The sequence below is a fragment of the Balaenoptera ricei genome, chromosome 10, assembly GCF_028023285.1.
Source record: "Balaenoptera ricei isolate mBalRic1 chromosome 10, mBalRic1.hap2, whole genome shotgun sequence".
Taxonomy (NCBI): Eukaryota; Metazoa; Chordata; class Mammalia; order Artiodactyla; family Balaenopteridae; genus Balaenoptera; species Balaenoptera ricei.
Window position 1 is genome coordinate 73,364,960 of NC_082648.1, and position 14,682 is coordinate 73,379,641.

At 34.1% G+C, this 14,682-nt stretch overlaps 1 long non-coding RNA gene across 1 annotated transcript in view; it reads right to left on the reverse strand.

The window, feature by feature from the left end:
* Window positions 1-9,192, reverse strand: part of LOC132373446 (uncharacterized) — a 287,699-nt gene extending 278,507 nt beyond the window's left edge. The window contains exon 1 of the long non-coding RNA XR_009505424.1: window positions 9,159-9,192. This is a non-coding gene — a long non-coding RNA (uncharacterized LOC132373446). The remainder of the gene's footprint in view (window positions 1-9,158) is intronic.
* Between the last annotated feature and the right edge of the window lie 5,490 nt (window positions 9,193-14,682).

Consider the following 14,682-nt stretch of genomic DNA (forward strand, 5'->3'; position numbering starts at 1 on the left):
AGATTTTCACTGTCCAATTGTAAAACTGAATTTGCACTAATTTTCTCATGGTTTCTTACTGCTTATGACAATCAACACCAGAAACAGAATTGTTAGGAAACAATGGCAGTATTATTGGCCCCAAGAGGGAAACAAAATGAACCCATTCACTCTCTTCTTGGCCAACCAACCTCCTTCTGGATGATTAAACAATTAGAAAAAAAAGGAAAACTAGAAATTATAATTATCATAATAACCCTAGTTCAGAAAGAAAAGTTTGAAAGAAATCTAATAAATTACAACAAACTACACAGAGCCCATTCTTTTTTTTTTTCTAACATCTTTTTTGGAGTATAATTGTTTTACAATGGTGTGTTAGTTTCTGCTTTATAACACTCATTCTTAAATGGCTTATATAAGAATATGGATTCTGTAAAAGTGAAAAACCAGAAATACGTTAATAGTTTAAAATATTCACACTACAGGAGAAAACAAGGATTCTTACTAAAATCTAATGTCCCCTCACTCCAAACCCTAACCCTTTTTTTTTCATGGCTAAAAATTCTGATAGTGTTTCCTTTCTGAATTGTAAGTTGCCATGCAATTATTATTACCAAAATTTGAAGAGGTACATTATGCTGTCAGAAATGTACAGCATAGCTCATTGGTCTCAATTAGCAATTGTTTCTTGAAAAGTATTTTAAAAGCTTGAAATGCTAAATTATGGGGTTATCTGAGGGACAAAACTCATCTCTTGGAAAGCCATTAGTTTCTAAAAGTACTTTTTTCTGAAATAACAGAAAATAACATGAAAAATCAGCTGAAGCCTGAAATAAGAGATACAAAATTGCCAGAAACAAATAAAACAATTAGTCAAGGTGAACCTCAATAACCCCATAACTTAATGGGCCTCTAATTCTATGTATTTACAAAAGTATGGACAGCATGGACATTTTGAAGATTTTGCAAACAGAACATCTGATTCTAGAATACGCTTGTTTCAATAGTGTCTCTACTTTATGGTTTATTATTAGAGGACTTGATATAAATTATTTGCTATTTAGGCTAGAAAGTTTCATACTCTTTTCTTTCCATACTCTTTTCTTTCCCAGGATTTATTTTTCTCCTACCATTCTTCCCTTTAATTTATCTAAACTAGTGATTCTCAACCAAGAGTGATTTTGTCTCTCCTGGAAATGTCTGGAGACATTTTTAGTAGTCACAACTAGAAGGATTATATGCCATTGGCATCTAGTGAGAACAGGGCAGAGATGCTGCTCAACATTCAATAAAACACAGGGAAGCACCCAGTAACAAAAATTATTTGGCCTCAAATGTCCATAGTGCTGCTATCAGGAATCTTGATCTAAACCATATTGGTAAAATAAAGTCTACAACTAGTTCATTTTTCATGTATTTTCTAAAGGAAAAAAAGTTCTCAGTATCTTAGAGTTCTTGTTCTGACTATCTGTTGCTGTGTAACAGCCCAAGATAGTGGCCGAAAACAACAGCATCATTTATTTTGTTCATGAATCCAGCACTTCAGTGGGCTCAGTCAGTTCTCCCCTGACTTGTGTTTCCCATGCAGTAGTTGCACAGTGTCTCGTGTCAGGGATGCGGTTATCTTGAAGACTTCAACACTTGAGTAGCTTGAAAGACTCAAACAGTGAGTGCCAGACAACTGGGGTTGCTGGTTGGTCATCATTTCTCTTTAAATATGGTTTCTCCACCTGATATCTCCACGTGGTAGCCTCAAGGTAGCTGGGTTTTTTATATGGTGGCTGATGGTCTTCCGCAGCAAATGTCCCTAGAAGAACTGGCAGAAGCTGCATGGATTTTTATCCGAAGTCACATAGCATTCCTTCTACTATATTCTATTTTATGAGGCAGTTACAACATCCTGTCCAGGTTCCAGGAGAACTGGCATACAGGCCCCCACTTCTTGAACTGCTAAGTGTCAAAGAACTTGGAGGCACTGTCCACCTTCTTTCCACAAAGTATTTACACTTTTTACATGTAAAACACACCCACTCACTCTCAAGACCCTCAAATATCTCATATACTATAGCATCAGACTCAGGTCCAAGTTGCAGCAACTTGTCTAAATCAGATTTGGGCACATATGAGGCTCTCTGGTTGTTGTTCTTTCAGTACAGCTTCTTCATTACTGTTTCTCTCAGTCTGAAGACCTGTGAACTGAAGAGACAAGTTATCTCCCCACCATAAAGCCAACATATACTGGTGGCTCAGGTATGGGATGACTGCTCTATATACTTGCATTCAAAATATATCAAATGGGAGACAAACAGAGTCACTGATTCATAGTATTTCTGAAATCCAGCTGGGTGTCTGTTGCCAGTTTCTTAATAATGGCTTAGTTTTATTGCCTAGAAATGTTTTTTCTACAACTCTGCCTTCTGTGTCCTGATTTTGGTTTCTGAGTCCTCCTTCTTTTTTTAGAGAAATAATTGGTGTTTGAATCTGAATATTTTCTCAGCCTGATTCCAGCCCATGGAAATGTTCGAGTCTAAGTCTTCTTTTAATTTTATATTGTCTCTGTCCTTTTAGTCTCATCTGATAAAATTTCTTTAAAATTATGTGGGTTTTTTGTGAATTGATTTATAATTCTTCCTATTAGAGAAAATACACTATCAGAAATATCTTTTGGGAAAGCTCTTTTCTATCTTGGGATCCTTTTAAAGGTGCCGTGGGGAAAATACTTAAAATTCTTTGATGTCCTATTGTTTACAGACAGTATCTGTGAGGCACAGTCTTAGCATGCTTAGAAGGCTTTTTGTCTCTTTAAGAGGACTTATAAAACATGACCTTAGATCTTTCTTGATTCTTAACAAAGGCCGATCTTGAATTTGATCTTTGACTGGAATCCGTAACCTTATTTGAAAATACTTTGCGGCGTAAAGAGTCGGGAATGAGATACTTTTTTTCTGTTTGGTGAACAAAGCAAATCCCAACTGCTTCATATTTCCTCCAAATTTGGCTTAAAATGAAATATTTCCATTCCAACTGTCTTGATTTCTCTCTCTACCTGGTGTCCTCAGAATTGCTAGATTTTTTGGTTGCTAAAGCCTCCCAAAGCAAGTGTCCCAAGAGAGATCTACAAAAGCTACATGAACTTTTAAAATCAAGCCTCAGACAGAGTAAGGCACTATCACTTCTGTAGTATATCCATTGAGGTGGTCACAAAGACCATCTCTAGGCTCAAGGGGAGTGGACATAGACTTGGCCTGATGGGAGGTGTGTCAAAGAATTTGTGACATGTTTTAAAGTATGAAAGTGCTTTATATATTATCTTTCCTCTGAAGTACTACTCCAATTAGGCCCTACTGATATCAACATTTGTATCTTCTATCTATGATTTAGGTTTTCCCCATTCAGGATCTAGCCCCCAACTTTCTTTTTTCTCTTTTTAAAGTCTGATTCAATTATCCATCCAAAAAGAGTTAATGATGACTTATCTGTGTCAGGACCAATATGAAAAACAAAAGGAATAAAAGTCATGGTTCATGACCTTAGGACACTCATTAGTTAGTTGAAGGAAATTCTAAAATATGAAACAAAATTCTAGAATATAAATTAATATAACAGCATGTTAAAAATAAAATTTTTGCCTAGTCACCAATACAAAATAGATGGATCATTTATAGAAATTCAAGTTGATAATTAAAATGAATCCCCTCAGTTACATCAAGGATGCAAATGGCTGAGAGTTGGAAAATAAAGACAGAATATTTGAAGAAGATTTCTTTGGAGAGAGCAGAATACTGAATTGTACACTCTGTCCTCTTCCATAATCCCTCCTACACCCATACTTCAAAAAGTGGAGGGTAAAACTGATCCTGAGTTGGTGAGAGAAACTTCAACAGACCAGTCAAGGAATCTTACATGTGTCACTGAAGGGGGTGTGACACTGAGAACAGTTCTTGACCCATGCTTGAGAAAGCTAAAGGGGAAATAGCAGAAGGTCACAGGTGCAAAATCACATCATGTGCCCTGATGGTGGGTCAAAAATGTAAGAAGCTGATGTACTAAGTGTGGATCTAGCAATAGGAGGACTGGCCTGTACTCACATAATAAGGTATCTTGTCCAAAAGGATGACCTTCTAGGGCCTTAGCCAAAGCTGCCGATATGCATTATGTCAGCATTGGAGGGTGAGTCAGAACAAACAAATGAAGAGAAACCCTGACCATACCAAGGAAAGGGGGCCAGCAATGAGAGCCACAGAAATGGTCCATAAGAAAAAAAAAGTTTGACAAGAGCAATGAATCTGGCCCAGAAGGACTGAATTCATCATTAAAATGCTCTTATCTGCTTTTCTCTCCTCATCCTTCTATTTTGATCATGGAGACTCAAGAGTTCTTGGCTAGAAAAGCTGAGGGACTGCTAGCTGGAAAAAGTGAAGAATCACTGCTCTGCCTTTCATTTCAAGTTCCTTAAGAAGGAAGGGGAAATAACTTTAAATTAGGTTCAGCATTTGACTTTAACATGGGGTTAGTCATTTAAATTTTACCATATCGGGATTGTGTTTTTGTCTTAAAGTGACCACAAGACATTTGATAACATAAAACTGATTGAAAAAAACAAAGCATGGTGCTTGCCAGAGGGTCCAAACCATATCCTCAATTGTGCAAGTCCATCCCACTGGTAATATACAGCATACCATGCTTCAGCGGCACCTTCTACTGTATATTTTAAAAGAGTACATCGAAAGATGTTATAGCATTTTATGTGGAAACATTAGCCCAGATATTCTTAATCTCATGTAATTCAATGAAAGAAAGAACAGTGGATAATATTTATTTCCATGGTCTTATTAAATCACCCCATATGTTAAGAGTTTACATCCTAGATTAAGTAAATATCAACGTAAATAATAAGGACAGTAAATAGAAGAATCTTATGGACGGGTGAGCACTTTAGCATTTTGTAGATGTCTTTGGTAATTATCCTTTTCTCCCATCAGTGATCTCAAGAACTGAAGAAATCAGGATGGCAGCAGGAGACAGGGCATACTTAGCTATGCATACCAGGAAACGAGCAGTACATAGAATGAAAACTATTCATTTTCATTGGGGAAAGGAGCACTGCTGCAGGTCATATAAGACTCTATGCACGCAGCTTCTCCAAAGATCCTAAAAGACAATGAAAAACAGATCCAGAGTCCTTAGAATAGTTAAACGTCTGAAGCTGAGGTCTATTCTCTAGATGTCAATAAAAGACTGAAAACTTATAATTCTGCTATAGAGTCTTTTCTTAGTAATTATATCCTGAAAAATTAAACACTTGTGCACACACACAAATACACACTCACACTGTAAAAAATATGTTTGTAAATACCTCGTTTTCCCCTAATTTAACAAATTTTGTGGAAAGTCTAGATCCTGATCACACAACAAAATTTGGATTCAGCCAACATACTATTATCAAGGACATCGCAGAGAATGAATGACCTGGAAATCCCAAAATATATCCCACTAAGTCAATATTTCTTAATGCATTTTATCAAGAATCATTCTCAAAATAAGAAAGCGTTTTTTAAGAAGGTGAATATACTGGCAGATGTTACTGAAAAGATTTTAGGTCACAAACAATGACATAGTAACTGTTTCTATTCATAGCTCAGCTTTCCTTTACTTTGTTCCTTCAGAGTAGCAAATAGGGACAAAGGCAGTAACCTAACTCAGATTATTCACACATCCTTGAACCAATCTGTCTGACCAACAGTACAGTGAGCTTTAATTATATATGAGACCTGAATTATATGTCTCTCATTATGGTGTGGGGGGTTATGAGGGGATGCAATCTGGGCTCCTGCCTATTGACATACGTGGAATGAACTGGGTTATTTTAGTGGAAGAGATATGGTGTTCATATGAAAAACATACGTCCACCATATTCTGTATATGCTGATAATAGGCAGGTTCTGCTTCTTGAGAAGAATATGGAGACATATGTACTGCATTGAGGTTGAATTCATGTTCCAGGTCTTTACAACAATTTTATACACTGATAGCCTCATCATACAATATTTATTCAGTAATTTATATAACAATTGACTAAGGAAATTGGCTTTTATTATTCTTTGAATTTTGAGAATATCAGAAAACTAATGTTGCCATGTTTATCACTGCTCTTTAGAAATTCACAATTAAATACTTAAAAATGCTATTATAATCTTTTAAAATCCTCCAGAAAATAAAAAAATAAAATATGATGACTGCAATAAAGTTCCCTGTTAAATATGTAAACAGCATGTAATTCAATTTCTCATCTCTGAAAGTATTTACGAAATTGCATGTCTGCAAATTGTGAATGTGTATATCTTAAATGATCTAGGTAAAAATTAAAAGAGTAATACAAAAGAGAGTCAAGATGCTTTGGGGTTTTAGGGAAGTGAGGCCTCTGTGGAAGTATATGTAAGGTTTTCCTTTATCTGGAGATGTACTTGTTCTACAAAATACCCATACATTGTAAATTTGACTTTTGTAAGATGCTGAAAAAATCCAAACCTCAATAAAAATAAATTTTCATAGACTTTCATCATATATAGGATTTTTTTAATATGAAATATTTCCATTATGATTCAAAATATACACTTTGTCATTAATTACAATTTAAAATAGTTAATGGAAAATTAGCACCCCAACAATTAATTATTCTCTTAAAATCATGAATTCGTGATGTGTGAAGTGTAAGATGCAACAACCTTTTTATGAACTCTTCGACACCACTGACCCTCCTCAAACTGTGAAGCTCTATGTAGTTGAATTTTGAAAGAATTATAGATATCCTAATAATATTCTGAAATTAATCTTTATTTATTAATAAGTGTTACAAAACCAGGTAATCCAATGCTTTAAATCTGTTACTGTCACTTCCAGAGCTATCTTTTGCGGCTTGTACTTTCTCTGGTCTAACATCTTATGAGGAGTAATCAAGCAGTAATTTTTTACATAAATTTTATACATAGATTTATATATGTATATAAAATTACTAATAATTATTATTAGTAATGGTCCAAACTTTTCTACTATGCATGCAATAACAACAGTTACAAAATATTTAATTCATTTATGTGACTTCAGAAAGAAAATACGAGGACGTGCTAATTTGGGGAAATAGAGTTGCTCTTGGTGAAATGTCATTTTAATAACATGAATATAAAAAATTATTTTGTAAATTACTGAAAATTTAAAATAAACACTGACTTTAAAAGGATCTCTGATAGTCATTAATAAAGACTAGTGACATAAAAGTCAATTTTTTTTAACCTTGTGACATTTTCTAGAACTTTACTGTATATCATGAAAACAGATTGAAATTGATGAATCTAGAGTATACCATATTTTACTTTTCTTCCTCCATTTTTTTAATGAATAAGAAGGTATGTGAAAATTAATCATTACTTAATTGGTTCTTCATTGGTTACTTACCAGTTTTCTGAATCTCTGGGAAATTACACAATTTGGCTATGTATAGCAATGATTTTGAGTTAAACTACATCAGACAAAAGACTCCACAAGAAATCGGATAGACACAGAGATGAAAATCACCAACACTCCCTTCTTATCCTGTGTAACCCTGTGCAACTGCCACACCTGTGTTCAAAATACTTTAGACAAATACTATGACTTTCTAATAAGATGGTGAAGAATTATGCTATCTCAAACAAGTTCCTTTCTAAGGTTAAAACAGATTCTAAGTTGCATCAAATGTACAAAATGCATAAAATGTTTGAGTTTTTCCTACATGTGTAGGAATTAACACTTTGTTTTACATCTATGAAGAAATATGATAGAAAACATCTGAATAGTTGAGGAAACATGTAATCATACTCCAAAACTTTCACAGAAGAATGTCAATGTCTAAAGATTATGGATCCTTCTCTAATAATACAAGAGAGTATACTGCTTTAGTTGTTCATCTCAAAATTTTAAATAATCATAACAGAAACAGCATTTATCACTTGACAAAAGACAGTTTGAAACACCTGAAATTTGAGTGAGATCATCTCATGATATAACTATATTTTCCTTTTAAAATTTTAAACTAAATGTATCAAATTAGATCATGAGGAAGTAACATGAAACCATATCATCTTTATTTTCTATAGCAAAATTTTCATTAACTTAAGAGACTAACTTAAGACAAAACTAAGATAGGATTTCAATTTTCAAGCAAGATCGGACAAAGATCCAAAAATATAAATTATCCATCTGAATAAAATTTCTGTGTAAATTTATGGTTGACAACATGAATCTAACTAATATATTTTATATGCCTGAATTGCTTCTGGATTCACTGGCATAAAGAAATGTATCTGTCCACATTAAACAAAATACTTTATTTCTTTTACTGGACAAAGGGAATAACAGAATTTAAATATTTTCTCTCCTTTTTGCTATAGATTCTAGCAGCATAACCTTGTTTAGAGCTTGGTTGTAATAAATGATAAATTCAGGTGTTTGTATATATAAATAAAAGTATATATATAAGAAGTAAGAAAATTAAGATGGCTTATAATTCTATCTCCTGGAGTTAGTCATTGTTAGTATGTGGATCTACACACACACACACACACACACACACACACACACACACACACACCCTTTGAATAATTTTGTTCTGTTTTTACTGTTTGTATTTAATGTATATAATATATATTATCAAATCTTATTTAATAGTAATTAAATAAAATGTAATACACAATAAAGAGACAAATACCACCTTGAATTGGTGGTTTTAACTAATTATTAATGATTTGAAATTAATTTGAAAATGTAGAGTTAAAAAGATGTAAAATTCAAAATATTATAGCAAAAATATTCCTAAATCAAACCATTTGAATATTCTTGAAAGAATGTAGCTGTCTTAAAAGTATGTTTTCCATTTGGAGTAAAATGCTAAGGCCTGCCTGTAGAAACTATAATGTAAGTTATAGTTTAACCCACTCTGAGTTAAAAATATTGAAAGGCTCCATTGCAATCACATCTCTGAATTCACTTTTCTTCATTTCACTTTTCTTGAACTCTTGAGCCCTATTTTTTTTATCTTTGATAGGTTTAAATCCAAGTTGTTACACTTTAGTAGACTAAGTGTCTAAAACAGTCTCAACATACAAAACTTGACTCACAGTTTCAGAATAGCATATAGTACTTACCCATCCAAGAAGGATATAACAGAAGCTGAGAAGCTGTCAAAGAGAAAAATGTCAGAAGGATTAATAAATCTTATTGCTATAACATGACGATGAGAATTGTAAACAGCTATGTAAAAATTAGGCTGCTAGCAGTCAGATGGCTTGGATTCTTTTATCCTTGGTAGTAGAGTAGTGTACATTTATCTTCTGTTATGCACTGGTAAGTAGCTGGCAAGCTTGGTATATATAAACATTACTGAATGATGTTATGATTGGCTTGGATCCAGAAAATGTCCTCTGACATTACCATTAACTATCAGAGACCTTAAATATTGCTGGCAATGACTGAAGAAGCAAAAAAAGACAATAATAGTAAGAAAAATTAAGAGGATAATTAGGAACAAAACAGGCATACTTTATGACATAAGAATTTTAAAATAAATTAATGAAACCTAAATGTTCATGTGATTCATAAGAAAGAGTGATTCAGTACATTGCAATGTAGGGGAAAGACATCTAAAACAAGGACTTACTGAATATGATTTTTTACTCTTTTATGGTTTCAATGTTTCTTATAAATAGAAACTAATCTTCCTAATGTCTTTTCCCTGTTGTATATGAAAGGCGGTATATTGTTATTTTACTGTCATTACCTGTGACCCTATATATAAAAAAAAAAAAATGGCATAACCACAAGGACAAAAGGTAAGGAAAATAAAGAACCAAAATATAATTTAAAAAAAAAATCTTACTTAATTGCCAATCTCCAGGCAATCAACCAGAGAAGTTTTTGAGAAAGTCAAGCAATAATTTAGCTGTGATGTATTACCTTTGGTTTGGTGATTTAGCAATGTTCACACATTTAAGGCAGTTTATTAATAAATAAATTTCATTAAAATAAAATTAACCATATATGTAAAATCATATTTACAAAGAAAAAGTGTATAAAGAATGAGATGTTTTTATAAGTACCATAAATGAGGGAGTTTTTAAATTTTAGTCCATTAATATGATTCTACCTTGCATTGCCTAAACTGATAATTCTTATTCATTCACATGTATATTAAACACAGCCAAGAAGAAAATTAAGATTGCCTATAATCATTATCTCCTGGAGCTAGTCATTGTTAATATGTGGATTTACATGCTTCTGGTTTTTTCCCATGTTTTATTATAAGAAATCAAAACAAAACAAAACCTCGTTTGCCAAAAATAACATATACAGATGTAAGAAATGAATGTTCACTATGATCCCACTTAAGAAAGGAATATTATTAAGTTTTCTGCATTTTATGTCAGATTTTTTCCATGTATGTACTAACATATTTTAACATTATTCTCTCACATTCAAATATATTTATACATATGGCTGTAAGTATAAAAACACATTATTTTCTAACTCACTTTTTGTCTTAACATTGTGTCTTAGATATCTTTCAATGTCAGTTAAAACACATCCAACTATTTAATGATTATATACTTGTAATAAAAGAGTAAAAATGATTAATTCATACATGGATTTTTGGTAATAGAACATTTCTGCACTTAACAAGAATTGTTGATTATTAAGTTAGGTTTTATAGTTAAAACAAGACTAAATTGGTTTTGCAGGAAAACAAGGGAAAAGACCTTAAGAAGAATTTGTCAGGCGCAATCTGCAATCATAGATGTTATCATTAAGAAAATAAAATTGTGTAAGTAAGGAAGCAAAGGACTTACTCAGCAGAAGGCAGGTCTAACAGGTTTGATTCTGAATAGAATACAGCTGAAAAGTGAATATGAGGAGATTAATTCTAAAGTAGATTTTCCTAAAGATGCTGAAAATTGCAAGAAATCACTTGCCAAAGTTGAGCAAGTGTCAGAGCATTTGAAACATAGGAGTCATCCCAACATCGCTGAATTTTCATTTCAACTAATTTATTTTTGTTAAGTTCATTACTGAGATAACCAAAATCTGCATTAAAATTACCCTCTGTTAGAAGGACTCAATAGGATGACATGCATTTGAAAAAGAGGAGCTTAATCTCATAATAAAAGCCCTGAAAAGAGGTTATACATCACTTCCATCTATTTAACATCCATGAAATCATTTAAAATCATTTAAAAATCATCATACCAAAATGTCAGTAGAGTTTTTTCTCAGGTGTTGCCTTTTTTTCTTTGTGATTTTAAAATATTCACTCTATACACACTTCAAGAGCTGTTGTGTTATTGTTTTTCCTAATAGCACCGTTAGAAATGACATGCTTTTGCTGTTCAACTAAAATTTGTAAAAATAAATTATCTCTCAATTTTTTTGAGATTAATCACAGTATAGTTTCTTTTTTAAATCTTAGGTGATTGAAAAATAAATCACATGTGCCGCAAATCTTCTTTGAACCACAAGCATTGCAAATTGACATTACAGTGTGGATTTTTCATCTTGACAGCTTATGGTAGGGGTCAAGTTACCCCAGATTTTTTTCTTTAAAGAAGAACAGGGTAAATCTGGTCAAACATAGAGAATGAAACAAAGACTTGTTTATTGATGTAAAGGAATCAACTTGTGGATCAGATTCTATATGGGATTTATTTCAACTGCAACTGGATAGGTTGAAAAGTTGAACCATAAAAATTAGCAGTAATTTTGCTCTTTTCAAGGGGCCAGTATAAAGGGACTTTATTCAAAGAAACAATCGCACCTTGGCTTGTTCTAAGTGTAGGAAAACAAACACACACAAGAAGAAAGTCATATATAGTCTTTTCAGGGCACAGATACAAAACATATTTTTCAATGTTATTTGATTAACAGTGGATGCTTCTGCCAATAAAAATCTCAATACTATAATTATACTTGTTTTGTAAATGTAGTAGTAAAGTGAAAGGAATCAACCCAAACATATCCTAAAACACTTAGTCTAAGGAATAGTATCACCATGCAAATATGTGATATGCTCCCATAACAAGGGTAGGATGGACATTTATATTCTCCTATAAATGTATATAAAGAGTCAGAGAAAAAGTCAAGGACCTCTTGCTGTTGCAGAATACATATATTCCAGTAAAGGCAAACTTCAGTAAAATATTATTTTGCTTTTGGCATGGGAGTTAGGCTCTGCATGTGCCATGGTCAGAAAATGTCTTGGGGACAGGGGATTAAATAGCATATCATAAATATAGGAAAAGTGAGGCAGATGCTAAGTTAGGGATTATGATTATGATACTCCTCTTTCTTTTTAAAAGTACTTTTGGGACTTCCTTGGTGGCACAGTGGTTGGGAATCCTCCTGCCATTGCAAGGGACACAGGTTCGATCCCTGGTCTGGGAAGATCCCACAGGTCGCGGAGCAACTAAGCCCCTGCACTACAACTACTGAGCCTGTGTTCTAGAGCCTGCAAGCCATAACTAATGAGCCCGTGCACCATAACTACCGAAGCCGGCACACCCTAGAACCTGCACGCCGCAACTACTGAAGCCCTCACGCTCTAGGGCAGGGGTCCCCAACCCCCGGGTCTCAGACCAGTACGGGTCCAAGGCTTGTTAGGAACCGGGCTGCACAGCAGGAGGTGAGTAGCAGGTGATCGAAGCTTCATCTGCTGCTTCCCATCGCTCCCCATCGCTCACATTACCACCTGAAACATTCCCCCCATCGCTCACATTACCGCCTGAACAAACCCTACTCCCACCCCCCCAACCCCCCAGTCCATGGAAAAACTGTCTTACACGAAGCTGGTACCTAGTGCCAAAATGGTTAGGGTCTGCTTTTCTAGGGCCCACTTGCTGCAACTACTGAGCCCGTGTGCTGCCACTACTGAAGCTCACGCACCTAGACCCCGTGCTCCGCAACAAGAGAAGCCACCACAGTGAGAAGCCCACACACCACAACAAAGAGTAGCCCTGGCTCGCCACAAACAGAAAAAGCCCGTGCGCAGCAACAAAGACACACCACAACCAAAAATAAATAATAAAAGTACTTTTGCTACATCAGATAATATTTAATAAACTATAGTTATATAATAGGTGCTATACTTATTCTCCAGGTAAATTCATCTTATTTAGTCCTCCACAGCAATGCTACAAAGTAATTTTTATTTATTTTACTCTAGATATGAGAAAACTAAGGCATAGAGAGAAAGTAATTTGCTTTTGGTTCACTAGCTAGTGAGTGTCAGAGTCAGAAGTGAATTGAGATTATCTGACTACAGTGGCTGTGCTTTTGATTCCTGGATAGATGGTCATGATAACCCATTTGCACAGAACTTTTAGAGTCCTTAAAGAATTTTCATGATTATGATGTCATTTCCCGCTTATGACCATTATATTCAATCTGGGGGATGGTCACTGTTCTGTATAATAGACAGAAACACTAAAATGTGTCTGGTTTTAAATAGTAGTTTTAGGAGTGATTGGGTCCAGAGTTTATAAGATCTGTTAAGGCTCCTGTTGCAACTGCATCAGTCAGTCAGGCTTTTTTGTACTGCCCTACAGGTGCCAACTCCTTGAAGAACACACCCAATTAAACCTCCTGCATTCAAGTGTATATCTCAGAATCTGATTCTAGGGACCCTGATCTAAAACAATAGTTTCAACATCAAACCATTCTCTCGAGTCTTTTGTTAAATCTTCTCGGTCTTTTTAACATTTTCTTGTTGATTTCTTTTTCTCAGTACTCTATTTATGCATCCCATAAAGCATATTTATTTTACATTGTTCAGTTTTGATATCCCGTCTCTAATTTCTGGAGACTCTAGCTTGTAGAACCTTGTTTCTTTGGGTGTTTTATGTTTTTTATTATAAATTTATGTTTCTTAAAATTTTATTTGTGGTAATTATTTGTGGCTTAGACTGAAAACAGATTCTTCCGAAGAAAATTCACAATTGTTTCTGCCAGGTGACTGGGGGCTATACCAACCTAGGACCACTTTAAACTACAGTATTGCATTAAAGTTTTTCACATCACATAATTCAGGCTACAATCCAATACTGGTGTTATTTTTAGCTAGAATGAGTATTTTTCCCAGTCATTCGGCACTAGAATTAAAGATAGAAATGTCTTCTTGTAACACCCTCCAGAAATGTACATTTGTATCTATTTTACACTTACATCAAGGGACTGGCCAATTTGGTGGACCCAGCTTTATGATGGGATTATATTCTTTTAGCCTTCCTAATTTAAGCAACTACTGGACTTATCTCTCTGTTCTCTATGTTCGGTAAATCTATGAAAACTAAAACTCAAATTCACTAAAATTTGCAGTTGTTCTCAAAGTGGAAGCTAGCATTCTACTTACCACTTTTTCTCTTTTCATTTAGTTTTGCCTGAGAGTATTCCTTACTTTCCACTCAGCTCATCAATGCATTTAAATGTGTTAATCTATTCAGCGTTTATAACATTTTCCCCAAGCCAAATATAGGCAGATTACCCATTCTGCCATACTACAGAAATGCAAGTCTCTCCCTCTAATCTCCATCAAATATCTTGACCTTTAACATGTGGTCCTTTTTTTCCCAGCACAACCAAATGGGATGAAGTGAAAATAGAGACCTAAAAGCAGAGATGCTAAAT